General features: G+C 36.4%; 1 protein-coding gene and 1 pseudogene across 2 annotated transcripts in view; both read left to right on the top strand.

The window, feature by feature from the left end:
- The window catches only part of CDK17 (cyclin dependent kinase 17), a 109,913-nt gene that overhangs the window by 16,901 nt on the left and 72,324 nt on the right, over nucleotides 1-20,688 (top strand). The window lies entirely within an intron of this gene.
- On the top strand, nucleotides 17,748-20,658 carry LOC123393290 (annotated as a pseudogene).

Consider the following 20,688-nt stretch of genomic DNA (forward strand, 5'->3'; position numbering starts at 1 on the left):
CTGGAGAGGTTGGAAGAAAACCAGGATATAGTAATGTGATTTCTGGAGATGTGGCTGGAAACTAGCAGGGTCAGAACACAAAGGCCTTACATGTCTAGGTGAAGAAAGATCTATTGGACCTAGCGATGGATTTTCACTTGGTAGTTCTGTGCTTGTACAAAATACAGACTATTCCAGAACTAGTCAGTTTATCATGACATTCTTTTTTTTTTTTTTTTTTAAGATTTTATTTATTTATTTGACAGACAGAGATCACAAGCAGGCAGACAGGCAGGCAGAGAGAGGGAGAGGAGGAAGCAGGCCTCCTGCAGAGCAGAGAGCCCGATGCGGGACTCGATCCCACGACCCTGAGATCATGACCTGAGCTGAAGGCAGCGGCTTAACCCACTGAGCCACCCAGGCACCCCTGTCATGACATTCTTTACATAAGAATTGCCCAATGGGAAATTCTGTTTGCAGGGTAGTTTTTTGAAATTGAGAATATTTTCTTAGACATAATTTTACTAACTTGCTCCCACATTACCCGGTAAAAGTTAATCTCTCATTTTGACTGTGAGGAAAGGTCAGCCTGCGATTTTTATTGACAGTACATATATTTGGTGTTAATACTTTGGGAGTGAATAGTGGAAGAAGTAACATTTGTTGATGCCTACATTATGCCAGGCATAGTCCATACATTCTGATTTATATCTCTCACCTTTTTGAGGTAGTTTATTTTCTTCTCCAAAGAGGGAATAACTGAGGTTGGATTTCTCAGTGTCATAATTCTAACTTTCCCCGGTGTCTATAAGAAGGTCAGGATTTGAATGGAGTTAGGCTTAGTCTCAATTTTTGCTGAACCAAATGGTCTTCCTGTATGCTGTAAACCCTTGGTCAACCAGTGCTGCAGTTGTATATAATTCACATTTCACCAGATGTTAATTAAATGTAGGAACATGTTACCTTTCAGCTTTTGAGGAACAAGATTGAACGGGTATTAAGTAATAGTGAAGCAAAGAAGAAAGAATGTAGGCCCATATACTCATCTTGGATTAATTGGAATCTTTTATTAACTATAATCTCTTTAATTCCTTTTAAAGGAGCTGTTCAGGTTGAAGAACAATATCCTGTTTTTTGTTGTTGTTGTTTTTGTTTTTAAAGATTTTATTTATTTATTTGACAGACAGAGATAATGAGTAGGCAGAGAGGCAGGCAGAGAGAGGAGGAAGCAGGCTCCCCGCCAAGCAGAGAGTCCATGCAGGGCTCGATCCCAGGACCCTGGGATCATGACCTGAGCCGAAGGCAGAGGCTTTAAACCACTGAGCCACCCAGGCGCCCCTTGTTCTTGTTTTTTGAACAGTATCCTATTTAACAGAATTCTGGCTAATGCAGACATTACTGTATTTTTTTTTAAGTATTTTTCTCTATCCTCATAGGAAATCTTTTTTTAAAAAGTCATTATCCTTAATGGGTATGCACATTTTGTCCTCTTTTCTCTTCATTTCATCTTAGTCAAATTAGCACTTCATAGAAACAAAAATTACCAAAAAGTTGGAGTCCTGGCATTTTTAACATCTTGCCAGCTGTTGGCAAGGAAAGTTGGTCACTGTCCAGTAGGATTTGTCTTATAAAAGCTTTAATAAAGAGCTGGCTTTTAAAAAATGTGACAAATTGTCATTGTGTCATCAGTGATGGAGTAGCACATTCAATTCAGTTATGTTTTGGTGAGAAAAATTGGAAGTTGCCTACATGCCTTTTTTTTTTTTTAAACATTAAGAGTAAATTCATATTTACCATGTGCCAGGCATGGCTAAGAACATTTTCAGTGAACCTATGAATATTTACAAAGGGGGAGATTTTGTGAGATTTGAGCTTTGAAAATCTATAGAAGATAATACATAATTATTTTGTGGTAATTGAAAAATGTATCATGTGAATAGAATTAATTAGCTATTTTTGAAGGGAATTAAAGTTTCATTTTTATTGTACCTATATGAATATGACCTTTTAAATATCTAAATATTTTTATCTTTTTCTATTAAAACAAGGTCCCATAATGTTTTTTAAAATTTCTTACTTTTGGAGTTAGGAGGTGTTTAAAAAAGTAAATGACTAGCTGAACCTTACAGGATATATTTACATTAGTGGGGTCATCATGTATCTCCATGTGGTAAAGTCTGATCTTTTCACTTTCCTGAACAGTTCATTTTGAGGTGACGTGGGACTGTAAAATTCTTAATATGCTTAAGGGTAAAGTATAGCATTAATTTAGAAAGATGCAATGAGAAATAATCTTGCTTGATATAACCAGTTTTGGGGGGATAAGGAGTGATAGGATGGGGGTTGGGGGGGACACAAAGATTTAAAAAAAATATTTCTGTCTTTAAGGAGTTTATAGTATGGTGAAACCCAGAAACTTTACATTTATATAACCCACTTAATTCTATTGAGTAAATGAATTTAGAAGACCAGATTTAAGATTTGAGGATTGGTAGAAAATGTCCTTAGAGCAGCAGCTTTTTTTTTTCCTGTTTTAATCCAGGTATGTTTTATTAATTTATTTTTTATGTTTTAAGATTTTATTTAAATTCCAGGTAGTTAACATACAGTGTTATATTAATTTCAAGGGTACAATATACTGATTCAATTCCATATACCTCCCAGTGCTCATCACCACAAGTGTACTCCTTATTCTGCTTCATCTATTTAACCCATCCCCTACCTCTTTCCCCTCTGGTGACCATCAGTTTGTTCTCTGTAGTTGAGTCTGTTTCTTGATTTGTCTGTCTTTTTTTCGCTTTGTTGATTTGTTTTCTTTCTTAAATTCCACATGTGAGTGAAATATATCTTTATCTGGCTGACTTGTTTGACTAGGCATTATACTCTCTAGCCCCATTCATCTTTTTGCAATTGGCAAGATTTCATTCTTTTTATGGCTGAGTAATATTCCATTATATATATGTGTATATATATGTATATCACTTCTTTATACATATATCTGTTAGTGGATACTTGGGCTGCTTCCATAATTTGACTATTGTTAAGAATGCTGCTGTAAACATACAGGTGCACGTATACCTTTGATTTAGTATTTTTGTGTTCTTTGAGTAAATACCCAGTAGTGCAATTCTTGGGTCATAGGGTAGTCCTATTTTTAACTTTTTGAGGAATCTTCGTACTGTTTTCCACAGTGGCTGCATCAGTTTGCATCCCCATCAACAGGGCAGAGGTTTCCTTTTTCTCCACATCCTGGCCAACACATTGTTTCTTGTGTTGATTTTAGCTATTCTGACAGGCAGGTGGTGATATCTCGTTGTAGGTTTCATTTACAGTTCTCTGATGGTAGTGATGATGAACATCTTTTCATGAGTCTGTAGACCATCTGTAATGTCTTCTTTGGAGAAATATTTATTTCTTCTGCCCATTCTTTCTCTCTTTTTTAAGATTTATTTATTCTAGAGACAGCACATGAGCAGGGGAAGGGGCAGAGAGAGAGAATACCTAAGCAGACTCCCACTGAGCATGGAGCCGGACACGGGGCTGGATCCCATGATCCGGGTGATCTTGGTGAGATAAGGACCTGAGTTAAAACCAAGTCAGATGCTCAACTGACTGGGCCACCCAGGCATCTTGTGCCCATTTTCTAATTGGATTTTTTGGGTTTTGGGTGTCAAGCTTTTTAAGTTCTTCATAGAGTTTGGATATTCACCCTTTATTGTATATGTCATTTGCAAATATCTTCTCCCATATCATAGGTTACCTTTTGGTTTTGTTGAGTGTTTTCTTTGCTGTGCAGAAGCTTTTTAATTTCAGGTAGTCCCAATAATTTATCTTTGCTTTTATTTCCCTTATCTCAGGAGACATATCTAGAAAAATGTTGCCTTGGCCTGTGTTGAAGAAGTTACTGCCTATGTTCTTTCCTAGGATTTTTATGGTTTCAGGTCTCATATTTAGGCCTTTAATCCATTTTGAATTTATTTTTGTATGTGGTGCAAGAAAGTGGGCCTGTTGTTTTCTTTTGCATGTTGCTGTTTGGTTTTCCCAACATCATTTGTTGAAGAGACTGTCTTTTTCCCATTGGATATTCTTTCCTGCTTTGTCAAGGTTAGTTGACCATATAATTGTGGGTTCATTTCTGGGTTTTCTGTTTGTTCAGTTGATCTGTGTGTCCATTTTTGTGCCAGTACCATACTGTTTTGATTACTGCCGGTTTGAATAGGACTTCAAGTCCAGAATTGTGATGCCTCCAGCTTTGCTTTTTTTTTTTTCAAGATTGTTTGGCTATTTGGTCTTTTGTGGTTCCATACAAATTTTGGAATTATTTGTTCTACTTCTGTGAAAAAATGCTGTTGGTATTTTGATAGGGTTTGCATTAAATGTGGAGATGCTTGGGTAGTATAGACATTTTAATGATACTTGTTCTTCCAGTCTTTGAGCATGGAATGTTTGCATTTCTTTGTATCAACTTAAGTTTCTTTCATCAGTGTTTTATAGTTTTGAGAGTACAGGTTTTTAACCTTCTTGGTTGGGTTTATTCCTAGGTATCTTAGTATTTTTGATACAGTTGTAAATGAGATGTTTTTGATTTCTCTTTCTGCTGCTTCATTATTAATGTATAGAAATGCAACAGATATCTGTACATTTGTTATGTATCCTGGAGCTTTACTTAATTTGTTTATCAGTTCTAGCAGTTTTTTGGTGGGGTCTTCAGGGTTCTCCTTATATGGTATCATGTCATCTGCAAATATGAAAGTTTTGCTGCTTCTTTACCTACTTGGAAGCCTTTTATTTCTCTTTGTTGTCTGATTGATGTGGCCAGGAATTCCAGTACTATGTTGAATCCAGGTGATGGGGGTATACATCCCTGTCTTACTCCTGACTGTAGAGGAAGAGGCTCTCTGTTTTTTTCTCATTTAGGTTGATCTTAGTTGTGGGTTTTTCATATGAGGCCTTTATTATGTTGAATTATGTTTCCTCTAAAACTATTTTGTTGAGTTTTGGTTTTGTTTTTTGTTTTTTTAATCATGAATGGGTGTTGTACTTTGTTAAATGTTTTTTCTGCATCTGTTGAAATGATATATGGTTCTTGTCCTTAATCTCTTTTTTTAAAGATTTTATTTTATTTATTTATTTTTTTAATTAAATATTTTATTTATTTATTTATTTGACAGAGATCACAAGTAGGCAGAGAGGCAGGCAGAGAGAGAGGAGGAAACAGGCTCCCTGCTGAGCAGCGGGCCCGATGCGGGCCTCAATCCCATGACCCTGAGATCATGACCTGAGCCAAAGGCAGAGGCTTTAACCCACTGAGACACCCAGGCGCCCCTAAGATTTTATTTTTAAGTAACGTATACACCAGATATGGGGCTCAAACTTATCAAGATGAGTTGCACACTCCACCTACTGAACCAGCCAGGCATCCTTCTTTCTCGTATTGATGTGATATGTCACATTGATAAGTTGTGGATATTGAACCACCTTTACAAACCAGGAATAAAGCCCACTTGATTGTGGGGAATGATTTTTATAAGGTATTGTTGGATCTGGTTTGCTAGTATTTTGTTGAGGATTTTTGCATCTGAGTTCATCTGGGATTTTGGCCTGTGGTTCTCTTTTGCGGTGGTGTCTTTATCTGCTTTTGGTATGGTAGTGCTGGCCTCTTTTCTATTCCTTCCTTTATTTTTTTTTCCCCTGTGTCTTCCATTTTATTAACAAGAGGAAGCCTTCTTAGACTTCCAGCTGCAGACTTTTTAGATCCCACCAGCCAGGAATGGAACCTATAACCATTCTCTAGATAGGAAAGGCATGGCAGTGATAATAAGTGCCTGGTATTTTCAGCTTCCTTTTTTTTTTTCTTTTTAATAATTTTTAATTTTTAAAATTAACATATAATGTTCTATTTTTTGGAATAGTGTGAGAAGACTAGGCATACTCTTCTTTAAATGTTTAATAGAATTTGCCTGTGAAGCCGTCTGGTGTTGGACTTTGTTGGGAGGTTTTTTTGATTATTTTTTCAGTTTCTTTGCTGAGAATTGGTTTGTTCAGATTTTGTATTTCTTCTTGTTTAAGTTTTGGTAGTTTATATGTTTCTATGAATTACCTATCTTCTCTAGGTTGTCCAGTATGTTGGCATGTAGTTTTTTGTTTCTTTTTTTTAATAATTCCCTTGTAATTATATTTCTTTGGTGTTGGTTGTTCTCTCTCATTTGTGATTTTATTTATTGGAGTCATTCCTCTTTCTTTTCCTCCATAAATCTGTTTAGAGGTTTATCAGTTATATTGATTTTTTTTTTTTTCAAAGAAGCAGTTCCTGATTTCATTGATCTGTTTTTTTTTTTTTTTTAAGTTTCTATACTATTTATTTCTGCTCTAAAATTGTTTATTTCCTTTGTACTGCTGGGTTTTGGTTGGTTCTTTTTCTAGCTCTGTTAGGTGTAAAGTTGTTTGATATTTTTCTTGCTTCTTGAGGTAGGTCTGTATTGCTATAAATGTCTCTCTTAGAACTGCTTTTGCTGCATCCCAAAAGTTTTGGACCATTGTGTTCTCATTTTCATTTGTTCCCTTGTACTTTCTTTCTTTTATTTTCTGGTTGACCCACTCATTGCTTATTAGCATGTTTTCTTTCTATGTATTTGTACTCTTTCCAGATTTTTTTCCTGTGATTGACTTCTAGTTTCAGAGCCTTATGGTCAGAAAAGATGCATGGTATGACTTTGATGTTCTGCATATGTTGAAACTCCTTTGGTGGGCCAATATGTGATCTATTCTGGAGAATGTTTTATGTGCACTTGAAAAGAATGTGTGTTCTACTGTTTTAGGATGCAGTGTTCTGAATGTATGTTAAATCCATCTGGTCCAGTGTGTCATTCAAAGCCATTGTTTCCTTGTTGGTGTTCTGTTTAGATGATCTGTCCATTGATATGAGTGGGCTATTGAAGTCCCCTACATTATTATAACAAAAAGTATTTTTTTAAGATTTTATCAGCCAGAGAGGGAACACAAACAGGGGGAGTGGGAGAGGGAGAAACAGGCCTCCTGCTGAGCAAGGAGCCCGATGTGGGGCTTGATCCCAGGATCTCAGGATTATGATCTGAGCCAAATGCAGATGTTTAATGTCTGAGCCACCCAGGCACCCCCAAAGTCCCCTACATTATTGTATCATTATCAGTTAGTTTCTTTGTGTTGGTTAAACCATTTTATGTATTTGGGTGCTCCCATGTTGGGTGCGTAAATATTTACAATTCTTGGGTGCCTGGGTGGCTCAGTTGGTTAAGCAACTGCCTTCGGCTCAGGTCATGATCCTGGAGTCCTAGGATTGAGCCCCACATCAGGCTCCCTCCTCAGCAGGAAGTCTGCTTCTCCTTCTGACCTCTCTCTTCTCATGCGCTCTGTCTCTCATTCTCTCTCAAATAAATAATAATAAAAAAAAATCTTTGAAAAAAATATTTACAATTCTTATATCTTGTTGGATTGTCTACTTTATTATTATTATATAATGTCCTTTGTCTCTTGTTAGTCTGTTTTAAATTCCGTTTTGTCAGATATAAGTATTGCTACTCCAGCTTTATTTTGACATCCATTTGGTAAATGTTTCTTTGTCCCCTCACTTTCAGTCTGCTGGTGTCTTTAGGTCTAAAATGAGCCTCATTTTTAAGATGAGTCTTGTTTTGCTTTTTAGTCCATTCTATCACCTTTTGTTTTTATGTATTTATTGTCATTTTATTGTTTTGTGTTTTTTTCTGAAGATTTTCTATGAATCTCTTGTTTTTCTCTCTCTCATGGTTTGCTGATTTACTTTAATGACATATTTGGATTTCTTCTTTCTCTTTATTCTTTGCATATTTATTAGTGGTTTTGGATATATGGCTACCATCATGTTTGTGTGAAACTTCTGCATGTAGCAATCTGTATTAAGTTGATGGTCATTTAAGTTTGAACCCATTTTTTATTCCTCTTCTTCCCACATTTTAGGTATATTTTGTTACATTTTACATACTCTTATTTTGTGAGTTTCTTGACTGTTTTGTTTGTTTTGTTTTTTTACAGAAGTATTCATTTTTACTGCTTTTGTGTTTCCTTTGACTGTTTTCCTTTTGTGTTACCTTTGTACTGTCAATTCTGGTCTCTCCTTTCCACTCAAAGAGTCGCCTTTAGTGTTTCTTGCTGGGCTGGTTTGGTGGTCATGAACTCCTTTAGTTTTTGTTTTTGTTTTTGTTTTTGTTTTTGTTTTGTTTGTTTGTTTGGTTTTGGTCTGGAAAGCTCTTTATCTCCTATTTTGATTGATAGCCTTTCTGGGTAGTCTTCTAGATTTTCCCATTCAGCACAACCATATCATGGCAGGCCATTTTGGTTTGGAATATTTCTGCTGAAAAATCCCCTGCTACCTTGTGCATTTTCCCTTTTAAGTTACTGTCTCCTTTTGTCTTTCTGCTTTTAAATTTTTCTTTCTCATTATATTTTGTCCGTTTAACTACAATATGCTTTGGTATGAATCTGCTTTTATTAATTTTGGTGGAAGTTCTCTGTGCCTCGTATATATGTTTCCTTTCTCAGATAAGGGAAGTTTTTAGTTATTATCCAGATACATAGTCTGTCCCCTTTTCTCTATCTCCTTCTTGGACTCCTATAATTTGAATGGTATTACATCTGATAAAGTCACTATGTTCCCTTTGTTCTCACTTTGTGTAATTCCTTTTTCTCTCTCTTATTCAGCTTGATTACTTTCCATTACTCTGCCTTCTCAGTCAGTAATTCATTCTTCTACTTCTTCCAGCCTGCTGTTCATTCCATCAAGTGTTTCTTATTTTGTTTATTGAGCCCTTTATTTCTGCTCTCTTATTCCTTATCTCTTCTCTCTGTTAAGGGTCTTACTCATGTCCTCTACTTTTTCCTTAAGTTCAGGGAGTATTTTTTTTTTTTAAGACTTTATTTATTTGACAGAGAGCACAAGTAGGCAGAGCAGCAGCAGAGGGAGAGGGAGAAGCTGAGCGGGGAGCCCAATGGAGGGCTCCATCCCTGTACCCTGGGATCATGACCTGGCCAAAGGCAGATACTTAACTGACTGAGCCATGCAGGTGCCCCTTCAGTGAGTATCATTATGATCATTGTTTGAAATTCTGCATTAGGTGTTGTACTTATATCTGTTTTGATTAGCTCTCTGGCCATGGCCTTTTCCTGTTCTTTCGCTTGGGACAGTTTTTTCTGTCTTCCCATTTTTGTCTAAGTCTTTGTGCCTATTTCTCTGTGTTAGGAAAGTCAGCTTAGGTCTCCTGTTTTTAAAGTTAATGGCCTTATGAAAAGAGGTTCTGTAATGTCCTGCTGTGTAGTGTCCCCTGTTCCCCAGGGCCTGGCACTTTAGAGAGTGCCTCTAGTGTGTGTTGTGTACACTCTGCTGTTGTGTTCTGGCTACTGTATCCTTCAGGTCAGTTGTGTGTGGAAGCTTTCCTTGCCTGCCGTGGGTAGTGTTTTGTCCCTTACTTGAATGTGGTGAGTTTTAACTAGTTGTGCTCTGGTCTGCTTGTGAAATGAGACTTGGTGCCACTGCCACCAGAACTGAGGCACCACAAAATTCTTGGGTTGAGAGACTGGGTGTAGGCAAGAATTTGGGCTGGTCTTGTTGGGGAAGAGGCCCACCTTGCTGGGACTGAGTGAGGCACGTGAGACTGGAAAGGGTGTTTCCACTGGAGCACCAGAGGGCAGGGCTTGGTATAAGTAGGTTAGGTAGCCAGTGGTGGCACTGCACTGATAGCCTCAGGGGGCCTTTGCTTATACTGAAGTGTGGGGGAGGTAAATATAGCCTCTCCACGAAAGCTGCCTCTCTGTGACATGCTCCAGGATGAGCACTTAAACTCCCACTGTGTGCCTGAGGAGCTCTTGAGATTACTGTTTCCATGCTGTGTGTTCATGGGTTGTTTGCCTGCATTCTCATCAAGAGCAAGACGGTGCCCTGGAGGTCTATCCCAGCCAAGCCTGCTAACCATTAAAATTCCAGGCATTAACCCTGTTAGTTGCGAGAACCCAGAGTATTTGGCCGTTCTTGTTTTCCAAGCCACTTGTTGTGGGGATTGATTTTCCTTGTGTGCTCCCCTGGGTGCTGGGCTCTTTCACTCACCTTTCTCTGCAACTGTCCTTCTCTTAACACCTCAGTGGCCCAGATCTGTTTCTCTCCCAAACCGTGTCTCAGCATTTCCTACCTTCATCAGTGTGGCCTCTTCTCTGCTTTTAGCTGTGGAGTTTGTTCTGCCAGTCTTTGGGTCAGCTTCTGGAGAATTTTGGATGATTTGATAGTTACATGGTTGTATTCATGGGACAAGATGAGCCCAGGGTCTTCATACTGCGCCACCATCTTCCATTCTCGGTCTAGAGTAGGAACTTTTCAACTTTTTGGTTCCTGGACCTTATGTTCTTTAATGTTAATTTACTTGAGAAACATTACAAATTAATATATCACAGCACATATTTTAAATGAAAAATAACTCTAAAACATGACAAGAATATTAGCATTGTTTTACGTGTTTGTAAACCTCTTTCATGTCTAGCTTAATAGAAAACAGCTGGATTCTCACATCTACTTTTGCCTTTCAGTCTGTTGCAGTGTTTTTCAGAAAACTCCACTGTACACTTGAGATAAAAGTGAGAAGGGCAAATAACGTCTTAGAATCCTTGTAAAAATAATTTTGATCTCAAAGCACAACCCCCTTGTAAAGATTACGCAGACTACACTTTGAGAACTTCTGCTTTAGATATCAAAATCAAATTGGATCCTAATCCTGCACTTGACCTTCCTCTCTCAGTTGGATACTCTTAGGGGCAATTTTTGATAAGCTCCAGTAACTCAGCAAATTCTAATTTGAAATCTGTTCCTGGGTATCTTCTACTTCAAATAGCCTCAGAGCTCTAGGCTTTGGTTCTTTTGTACCCCTCCCTCCTTTTTAATGTCACTTGGACACTATCAATTGGAAATGGTCAGACTTGCAAGCTATGTGATCACAGGTAAATTTGTTAAAATTTTTGAGTCAGTTTCCTCATTTGTAAAACGGCAGAGCAATATCAACTCATGTCTTTCCTGGGGATCAAAAAAGATAAGAGTTATATTCAGTTGCTAATAAAATCTTAATGTTGTTAGAGGTTAGTGAAAAACAGTGTTTCCAATTTTATTGGAAAATGTTCCAATTTTATTGCATACATTTTGGACTATTTGATTAAATATGCAAAATATTTTAAACTCACTAAGATGTGGATCTCCTTTGTTTATAAGTTATTCTAGAGAGAGACCCCCCCTCCCCACTGCCCTCTATTCTGTTCTGTCCAGTACTTGGGCCTTATTAAAGCTAAGCCCTTCACTAGGAAATGAATGGGATTTCAAAACACACAGCAAAATGTCCTTCCTTCTCTGAAAGTGTTTAAAATTGTGTGCTTAAACTTATTAGGTAGGAAGATGCTATATAAAAGATACATTAGGGGTGCCTGGGTGGCTCAGTGGTTTAAAGCCTCTGCCTTTGGCTCAGGTCATGATTCCAGGGTCCTGGGATCAAGCCCCACATCAGGCTCTCTGCTCTTTCCTCTCTCTCTGCCTCTCTGCCTCCTGTGATCTCTGTCTGTCAAATAAATAAAATCTTTTTAAAAAATAAAAGATAATGTTATATAATGTGTCTCTCTCTCTCTCTCTCTATATATATATATACACACACATAGATATATATGTGTATGTATGTATATATATATATGTATGTATATATATATGATTATGAGAGCATAGTGTGAGGAATTCCTAATTCTGTAGGTAGAGAAGTAGAAAAAGGAAAGGAAAAAGAATTACATTGTGCGTTATTTCTCAATCATTGATTTTTGTAACTCCTAGAAGAAAAACTATTAAGCAGCCAGGCTTTTATTTATTGAATGAATATATGTGCTAAATGGGTGATGTTATGTAGCAGTGAAAACATGGACTTGGGTAGGGCATTTTACTGTTTGGGTTCCCACTTGTGCTTCTGCTTACTTGCTCTAACAGTGAATTTTTAGCTCATCAGTGACTGTCTCTTTAGGTATGTGAAGTGAGTATAATTTAAATAATTTTATAGAGTTACTGTGATGGTTAAAATTAAGTAGAGAACTAGAACAGATTGGCAGATTGTTCTGTTTACTAGTTTATTACATAAAAAGGGAAAAAGACATTTCCTTGATTATATTGACTTCTAGTAGTTTTATAGAGATCCTATATTTTAAAATGATTGCTGAAAAATTATATAATGTGGAAGGTTAATTTCATCTTTTTTTATTCCTTTGTTATTGTTATAGCACATATTACTATGACTTGTGTAAGAGGAGAAAATTGATAAAGGAACAGATCTTTCAGCAATTAAAATGTATTTTTTTTAAAGATTTTTGTTTATTTATATTTTTGACAGAGATCACAAGTAGGCAGAGAGGCAGGCAGTGAGAGAGAGAGAGCGCTCGGGAAGCAGGCTCCCTGCTGAGCAGAGAGCCTGATGGGGGACTCTATCCCAGGACCCTGAGATCATGACCTGAGCTGAAAGCAGAGGCTTAACCCACTGAGCCACCCAGGCACCCAGTTAAAATGTATTTTACCTAATTGACATTAATGATTTTTTAAAGTACTTTTTCTCCCCTTAAATTCATGATAGACCCCTTACATGGTGTTGCAAGAGAAACTAGTGGGTAGGGAAGTACATAAACTTAAACCTCATTTGAGGAAAAAAAATCATTGATATCACTAGGTACTAGTCATTTTATGTACATTTGTAATCATTTTTGAAGGATATGGTTCTAGTATATAGGGACATAAACTTGTGAATTGCCTGGTTAACTTTATAAACAAAAGGTTGCTCATATAATATTAAGAGATTTGCTCAAATAAATCTGTCTTAAGTTGGTGCTTAATAAATTTCATGTAAAAACCAGTGTCGGGTTTTATAATAAGCTATAAATATTACTGCATTCTAAGGTGTTGATTAGTGAGACCTAAGTCTTTTGAAGCATCAATGAAAATCATGAAATTTAATCTCTTTTGTATACAGGAAGAATAGAAAAAAGAATAGAAACCATTCTCTGTGCTTTTGTCTCACTGAGGATGTCAGAGGGATAGATACTAATGCTAATGAAATGTGTACACAGAGGGTAAATACGCATTGGAGCTCCAGGGAACACCTTAATTGAAGTGATATGCTTAAAACATGAGACTTATGCTGCCACTTTTTAATTTCATAAATATCAAATTGAGCATCAAAAAAGACCTTTTTGTTTTCTCATGGCAAAAGAATCCATATATTTGGAAGCAGTTGAAACCGCAAAGGAGGGTCTGTTTTGAACTCATTGAGAAGAATTTTAATGTTCTAGGCTCTTTTTAATCTATTAAAATTCTCACTCACTGTAGTTTCATGATGATTTCTCGCTCCCTGCCCCCATATTTGAGTAAAGTTAATTAGAGCAAAATACATTCTGGAGTTCAGTAATAATGAGTTCAGACCTATTTTACTGTACTTACTATTCATGAGTTATGGAGAGCCTTAGTGTACCATTAGGTTTTCTTTCATATTGATTATTTACATACCTAATGACTTAGATTTTAATAAATTTTAGCCTGCTCTTAAGAAAGTGGTCATATAAATAAACATGTATTCAAGTGCCTGGAAACTCACTATAAACCTTGTCCCAAATCATGAAAAAAACAGATTTTTAAGAATTAGATCAAATCCTATAGTAAATATTTATTTCTAATTTCTATATAAAATAGTCAACAAATCTTAGACACCTATATATTTCAAACATTTATTTGTTGTAAGAGTAAATAGGAAAAGTCCTTTTCTTTTTTCTTTTTTTAAGATTTTAGAGAGTGAGGGGAAGGGCAGAGGGAGAGAGAGAATCATCAGGCAGACTCTCGCTGAGTGTGAAGCCTAATGTGGAGCTCAGTCCCAGGACACTAAAGTCATGACATGAGCTAGAGTCGAGAGCAGGCAGCTTAACCAACTGAGCTACCCAGGCATCCTGGGAAAGTTTTTCATATGGAATTTAGCTTTATTTTTTTAAGAAGATATCACATTCACAGAGTTAGGCTAACAGGATTGAGCATTAATTCAAAAAGATATATGCACTCCTTTGTTTGTGGAGAATTATTTACAACACCCAAGATATTTGAAGCAGCCTAAGTGTCCGTTGATAAGTGAACAGTTATGGATGATGTGGCATATATCTATCTATATAGATATACAATTGAATATTACTCATCCTTAAAAAAGAATGAAACTTGCCATTCATGACAATGTGGATGGATCTAGAAGGTATTATTACACCAAGTGAAATAAGACCGAGAAAGGCAAGTATTGTATGATTTCAATTATATGTGAAATCTAAAAAATAAATGAACAAACACATGAAAACCAGAAACAGATTCATAAACACAAAGAACAAATTAGTGTTTGCCAGAGGGGAGGAGAGATGTGTGGATGGGCAAAATAGATGAAGGGAATTAAGAGGTACAGGCAGCCAGTGATAAAATAATAGAAAAAGATTATGTCACAAAATTTTCATTTAACTATAATACTGAGTTTAGTTCTTCCATTTTATCTGTTTATTTCTTTGCTAGGTTAAGAATGTTACTTAAAATTGCATGGAAATTTTATTATAGTTCATCAATACTCCATTTAGAAAGGAAAGTTCAAATCATCCTGTACTGCAGTTAAGAAATTTATTAACATAAAGCATTTTGGATGTCATAGATGGTTGCATGCTTGCAGAGACTTTTGTGTATAGCATTTAAGAAAGCAAGTGAGGGTATGTAGTAAAAGATCTGACTAATTTGGCCTTTATTCCTTCTGTAAGACTACTGATTGATGGCTATGACTTGTTTAATACTAACTCATAGGTAGTAGGCCTTTCTTTAGTTTGAGCTTATATTCTTAACAGTTATATTCCAGCTTTGTTATTGTAATTACATAATTTAATCAAATATTACCCAAACCAATGAAATACTAATGTATCAGTAGAGTCATTTCTGTGAAAACTTTGGAAAGACTTGATAAAGGTAGGTTGCTAAAAAATATTCCGTGGAACTGGATTTCGTCTTTGGGATCCCTTGCGGTTATAGCAGTAGTTACAAAACTTAGTATTCAAGCCATTTCCTTTAAGAATATTTTGTAGTATTTTGGGCGCCTGGGTGGCTCAGTGGGTTGGGCCGCTGCCTTCGGCTCAGGTCATGATCTCAGGGTCCTGGGATCGAGTCCCGCATCGGGCTCTCTGCTCGGCAGGGAGCCTGCTTCCTCCTCTCTCTCTCTACCTACTTCTCTGCCTACTTGTGATCTCTCTCTGTCAAATAAATAAATAAAATCTTTAAAAAAAAAAAGAATATTTTGTAGTATTTTGTCCCTAGGTTTTGGGACCCTCTTCTCCTTTTTAGCATTGTTTTCCCCTCTTTAAAAAAACAAAAACAAAAACAGGGGCCTCCTTTTAAATTTCCTCTTCCAAGGAATCAGTTGATTTTTCTAAGGCAGATAGTTGAGCCAGTATAATGGTTTCATATAGAGTTGTTAAAATATTTCATTTTGGGGGCACCTGGGTGGCTCAGTGGGTTAAGCCTCTGCCTTCAGCTGAGGTCATGATCTCAGGGTCCTGGGATCGAGTCCTGCATTGGGCTCTCTGCTCAGCAGGGATCCTGCTTCCTCCCCATTCTCTCTGCCTGTCTCTCTGCCTACTTGTGATCTCTCTCTCTCTTTCTGTCAAATAAATAAATTTAAAAAAATAATTCATTTTCTAGTGAATGTTAGATGGAAATGTGGAACATTTCAGTTACAGCTTACTTGGAAAATTAAAAGGGTATTTTCTACTTACGTTTATTTTACTTCTTATCTTGGGGATCTGAAAATACCTTTTAAGAATTAGTGGGAGATCTGAATATATCTTTTAAGAATTAGTGGGCAACAGGATTGGCCTATACCCAAATCTTAGGAGGGCCACAGTCCCCAGAGAGGGCCCCAAAGCTGTTTTGCTGGCTGCCTACTCTGGAGCAGCTGACTAACCAGATGCAGAGCACATTGATCTGGTCATAACTGCTTTCATCCTAGAGCAGGGCAAGTTAACACAATTTAGATCAAGAGCCACATTAGAAGATCCTGACCTCAGGATAACCTCTCATTTCCTACCTTTGAAACAGGGAACAATTCTAGTCACTTCCTAACTTCTAACCACAAAATTGCATGGGAACATATAGCCACATCTAAAGATTGTGACCTTTTGATTTTCTTTACCCTTTATAAAGATGGATTCAGAATAAAAGAAACAATAGTCTTAACCTACTGTTCTTCATTGAACAGAGAAATAATCCCTCCCCTCCTCTACTTATTTTTTTTTCCTATTGAAATCTTTCTAGGCCATTCCTATAGATGGCAGTATAGGTGAAATAGATTGGGTACTGTGCCTGCAAACTCACCCTTTTCCCAAAAAAAGTATATCACGAGTGTGACAACTCTTGTCTGTGTTAGACAGCAGATCATTGTTTCTTGATATACACATTTTCAGATCATTGCTCTTGGTAAATCTAGGCCTTCTATTATTCTCCACATATTCCATCCAGGTTTTATTGAGCTTTATTTTCTAGAGATTTCAACTTTGTTTCTGCTATAATGCACATGACAGAATAGATAGTTTTATATATGGAAAACTGTAAGCTACTGGATAGATAAGAGGGACTGAGAATTGTGAGCAATTTTTGAAAAAGATTTTTATTTATTTGAGAAATAGAGCAAGGGGGAGGAGGAGAGGGAGAAGGACAAGCAGACTCCATGCTGATTGCAGAGCCCAACAGGTGGCCTGATCCCAGGACCCTGGAATCATGACCTGAGCCAAAACCAAGAGTCAGATGCATAACCAACTGCGCTGCCCAGGCACCCCAATTGTGAGCAGTTTCTAACTCCTAAACTACAAAGCCACTTCCTATCCTATTCATTTTGGGGAATGACATTATTATAAGAATAACCCTGAATTTATTCTTATACATTAAATACAGTTCCCAAATTTCTTACTTTGACTGTTAGTAAGAAATTCAAGTGTTTACAATGTGAGCATAGAATATTTATTGAAAGAATTAACTACAGAATTGAGAACTATTGTTTTATTTTGTAAGTCTTCCTGATACAAAAGGAACTACCAACCACCATGATAGAAATCTCTGTGCTTAATTCTTGGAAGATGTATTGAGTTGGAACAAAAGAAGGAGGAAGAGCAGCAGTCATTAAAAATGTCATGAAATGAGAGTAAAAAAGGAAATATGAAAGTGATAAAATGTATTGAGATGTTTTATAAGTATTATAATTTTGTTGACTTAAATATCTTTCTACTTAGAAAAAAATAGCAGAACCCAGATTTCCACACAACGTCACAGCCTTTGTAGCTGTGTACTTCCTGATGATTGATGGCATTAAACCGTCTATCATCTTGGCTAAATCTTCATAAGACCACTGATACATATTTACCATTTCTGAGTGTCCAGAATTATAGATAGGTGATTTTCCTGGTAGCGCAAAGTTAATTGACTAACGTAAGGATCAAATTACGGCTTTTGGCCATAGCCAGTTACTTTAAACAAGTAGGAGTTACCATTAACTGACTTTTTTTTTTTTTTTTTTTTTTTTTTGGATAGTAGAATTTAAAATTTTTTTTGAAGATTTTATGTATTTGAGAGAAAGTGAGCAATAGAGATAGAGCACAAGCCAGGGAGAGTCGCAGAGGGAGAGGAAGAAGCAGACTCCTCGCTGAGCAGGGAGCCCCCTACATGAGTCTTGATCCCAGGACTCTGAGATCATGCCTTGAGCCAAAGGCAGACACTTAACTGACTGAGCTACCCAGATGCCCCTGAATAGTTGAATTTAAATAGCAGCTTATAATTCCACTTATTTTACAGAGATGATTTATTTTCTTCATGTCTTGTTTGTCCTGTCTGTTGCAGTACAGTAGAACAACAGATATTATGTAATATGTAATGTTATTGTAATATATTAGTGGCTGTGGTTTATTATACTTAGAACTAAGGGACTTTTCATATGGATATTTATTTTTCTACCCGTATTTGAAGGACTGGGTTATACTGCCTATAAATGTAATCACAGAAATGACTTGTTATGTAGGAGGATAACATCTGTGTTCATACAGCAAAAGAGTGTGGCCTGTTTCTCTTATAGAATGGCTAACACTTGACAGTACTGTTCTCAAAAAGAGTTTATGGATAATTGTAAATATACACTGGGTAGGTCTTTTGGGTGGTGGAAGCTATGCACTCCTCTGCACCCCTCTTAGCCATGCCTCACAAAATGGAAGAAATCAAGGACTTTCTTCTTATAGCCAGGCTAAAGGATGCCAAATCTGTCAAGTTCAAGAAAAATAAAGATAATGTGAAGTTTAAAATTTGATACAGGAGATACCTTTATACATTGGTTATCACAGATGAAGAGAAGGCAGGGAAACTAAAGCAGTCCTGTCCTCCAGGTCTGGCGGTGAAGGAGCTGAAATGAACCTGGCATGCTAATTTGAACTGTATTAAGAGTCTTTTAAACAAACAAACCTACACAACACACACACACACACACACACACACACACACACACACACACACAGGCTGATCTAGAAAGGCTAGATGGCAGTGGAAGGTTTGTTGGAGGTTTTGTCCTTTACTTTGGAAACCTCCTCTCAGCAGTGTTGAAATAAAACCAGGATTCAAGGAAGGAATAGTTGAAAATTGTTACAAATCCTTTGTGATACTGAGTCTGGAATTTGTATTTATGAGTCTGCCCAAGGAGAAATGTTCAGAGGCCTACGGAAGAGGAAAGAGGCATGTTTACAAGTTGCCTGGCTGCATGTTTACAAGTTATCTGCTTTGTATAAACCTAGTTCTAAAAATACTTTTAAAAATTGTCAATTAAAATACCATCATTAGGAAATAATTTACTAAGCACATTTTGCTGTAGCTAAATGAAATTTGGCGACTTACAGATAATTTGGTATTGCTAAAATTGCTTTAAGGTGTGGCTTTTCTTTTGAAAAAGATGATCATGCATGCTTTGACTTAATTTTACTCAAGAATATTACAAAAATTACAAGGAAAGGCAGTTTGTGGTTCACTTATAATCCACACATGGGCCAATTTATTGTGAGCCGATTAATGGTAGGAGCACGTAGTTTTTAAATTTCTGTTTTATCAGGATTTACTTAGTAGCTTAAGAACTCTTTGGTGACCCACTTTTGAGCTTTTGTTTTCTCATTTGTATACCAAGAATGGTAAATAATTATACCTTTTTACCTACTAGAATCATATTAAGACTCAAATAAGATGTGAAGACTGCTTATAAACTCCATAGGGCCAAGTATATAGTGGAAAAGTAATTTCATTTAGATATATTTAGGGATAATTTTAAAGCTTTAACATTTTTGTGGATAAATACATAATAAATATTAATACAATGTATAGACATTCAAAGGGTTATTAAACTGACAAAAAGTATTTGAGGCAAAAAGACAAAGGTTTGGTGTCTGAAAAAGATTTTATCATAACCAAGTGATTTTTTTTGCAAATTAAGCACCTTCCTGTATACCTTGTTCTATCTCCTGTTTGTGATGACCTCCTAAGTTATTGAACATATTTAATAGCTTTCATGGATGAGACTGAAGGTAGAACTGAATTTCTAGCATTTTCCCTAAAAGGGAGGAGTAACTTGCTAAACTTAATTTTTTTTTTTCAAGGAAGTTTTTGGTTTATTTGTGAAACATAGAGGAAAATATTTTCATTTCTCCACTTAAGAAGTAGTGTAGACCAAGCATACTCAGGTGCTTTCTTAAAATACTTGCTGTGTTTCTTTCTAGTACCCACTGAGAGGGTATTGCAAGGATATGTTTAAAGCACTAAGGATACAAAATGGAAAGAAACAGAACAATATAAAAAACAAGTGTAGCATAACCAGGTGATTAACATATGTATAATTGGAGTCCCTAAGTGTTGTGGTCTTAATGTTTGTTACCCCAGATTTCATGTTGAAATCCTAATGCCCAGTGTTGATGGTATTAGAATGTGAAGTTTTAGGAAGGTGCTGAGGTCATGAAGGTCAATTAATGCTTGTATAAAAGAGATCCTCAGAAAGCTCCCTAGCACTTTTCACCATGTGAGAATATAGCAGGAAGTCTATAGCACAGAAGAGAACCAAGATCAAAAGCTCCTTGATCTCAGACTTTTAGCTTCCAGATTGTGAGAAATAAATTTCTGTTTGTAAGTTGTGTAGTCTGTGGTATTTTGTTACAGTATCCAAGCAGATTAAGACATTGATGAAATGGATAGGGGAAAGGGCAGAAACAATATCTGAAGAAATAATATCTATTTTTCAAAAACTGTTAAGACCACTGATGGAAGAATCTCAGTGAACCCAACACAGGATAAATAATAAACATTTACCTTTAGTGTTTTAGAAACTCTTTCATAACACCACTAAGCCAAAAGAAATAATTAATAATTCTGTTTATTTAGTAGTTAACCACTTAGTAGTGGGAGTTTGTAGTACTATGTCTGCCTGCTATTGCTATGTTTCCCTCAGCACTTAGTTCCAGATCACAGTGCTAAAAACCACATATAAACAGAATAATCTTAAAAACAGAAGGGGAAAAAGACATGTTAGTTACAGGGAAATAAGAATCTTTTTTTTTTTAAATAAAGATTTT

This window comes from Mustela putorius, unplaced genomic scaffold (genome assembly GCF_011764305.1).
Source record: "Mustela putorius furo isolate JIRA1106 unplaced genomic scaffold, ASM1176430v1.1 tig00000788_pilon_pilon_pilon, whole genome shotgun sequence".
Classification (NCBI taxonomy): Eukaryota; Metazoa; Chordata; class Mammalia; order Carnivora; family Mustelidae; genus Mustela; species Mustela putorius.